Consider the following 709-nt stretch of genomic DNA (forward strand, 5'->3'; position numbering starts at 1 on the left):
AAAAAAAAAAAAAATTTATTGTTGGGAATTTCTTTGAACCACAGCACTGATGATATTCCCTAGTTTAAATGGCCTAAGGACTGGTTAAAATTCTTACTTAAATTTCTGGTTCTGGGAACATGAATGATTAAAACCTCCTAAGATTATTTTAGTCGGTTGTTTTCAAAATTTACCTTTAGAGAATATTATTTCGTCGGTGTTTATAATGAACTGCCTATTATAACGAGCCGTCCTTTTTTTGCAGCTGTGAGCTTTTACCTGGGTCTTGGAAAATTGGTGGTGATAATTATGGATTTAACACTTAGTCTTAAAACTTCTTGAAATTAATGAGAAATTAGGGTCGAAAGGTGGCAGGCATCTGAGAGGAAGAATATAGAAGGTCACAAAGGAGGATCTTTATAGGATGTAAGTTCTCCAAGTTTGTGGGATTATTTTAAGATCTTTTCCCCAAGGTTGACCTCAGATCAACTCACCTGTTTCCTTTATTTATTTTTTTGCATTTTGACAGGACCAAAAGTGTGATCTGTTAGTACTTTTTAAAATTCCTATTACAGAGGAATTTGAGGAAGCGTCTCAAAAATACAGACATAATAGGTTTTTGTTTTTTGAGACAGAATCTTGCTCTGTTGCCTGGGCTAGAGTGCCGTGGCATCAGCCTCGCTCACGGCAACCTCCAACTCCTGGGCTCCAGCGATCCTCCTGCCTCAGC

The sequence above is a fragment of the Propithecus coquereli genome, unplaced genomic scaffold (assembly GCF_000956105.1).
Source record: "Propithecus coquereli isolate 6110/MARCELLA unplaced genomic scaffold, Pcoq_1.0 Scaffold584, whole genome shotgun sequence".
Lineage (NCBI taxonomy): Eukaryota > Metazoa > Chordata > Mammalia > Primates > Indriidae > Propithecus > Propithecus coquereli.